The sequence below is a fragment of the Apis dorsata genome, unplaced genomic scaffold (assembly GCF_000469605.1).
Source record: "Apis dorsata unplaced genomic scaffold, Apis dorsata 1.3 scaffold_251, whole genome shotgun sequence".
NCBI classification, from domain to species: Eukaryota; Metazoa; Arthropoda; class Insecta; order Hymenoptera; family Apidae; genus Apis; species Apis dorsata.
The window spans coordinates 225860-226250 of record NW_006263529.1 but is presented as its reverse complement, the minus strand read 5'-3'; the positions used below and the strand labels follow the sequence as shown (position 1 = coordinate 226250).

General features: G+C 26.1%; 1 long non-coding RNA gene across 1 annotated transcript in view; it reads right to left on the bottom strand.

Annotated features, from left to right (window-relative positions):
* Window positions 1–341, bottom strand: part of LOC102675595 — a 7703-nt gene extending 7362 nt beyond the window's left edge. The window contains exon 1 of the long non-coding RNA XR_421839.2: window positions 28–341. This is a non-coding gene — a long non-coding RNA (uncharacterized LOC102675595). The remainder of the gene's footprint in view (window positions 1–27) is intronic.
* Window positions 342–391: the final 50 nt, after the last annotated feature.

The following is a 391-nucleotide window of genomic DNA, read 5'->3' as shown; positions in this document are numbered from 1 at the left end:
AAAAAAAAAAAAAAAAAAAAAAAAAACAAACAAACAACTCCGCTACATTGTATTCCGTTTACGTTTATAAGACAATAAAAACTATTCTCGTCGTCATTCGTAATAGTAGTAATAGGAGTAATAATATAATAATGATCGTAATTATAATAATAATAATAATCATAACTGTCCTCATTATCATCCTCATCATTGTCTTACTATAATCGTCGTCTTATTATTATGATCAATCATCGTAGCTCACAAATATGTATACCAATCTCATGTTCATAATCGATTTAATTACTACAATTACTTCCTAATTATATCGCAAGAAAAAAAAAAAAAAGACAAAAAATATACGTTCACACATATTTCTGTAGTCCTTTACACTTCCTTTCCTTTCCTAGTTTGA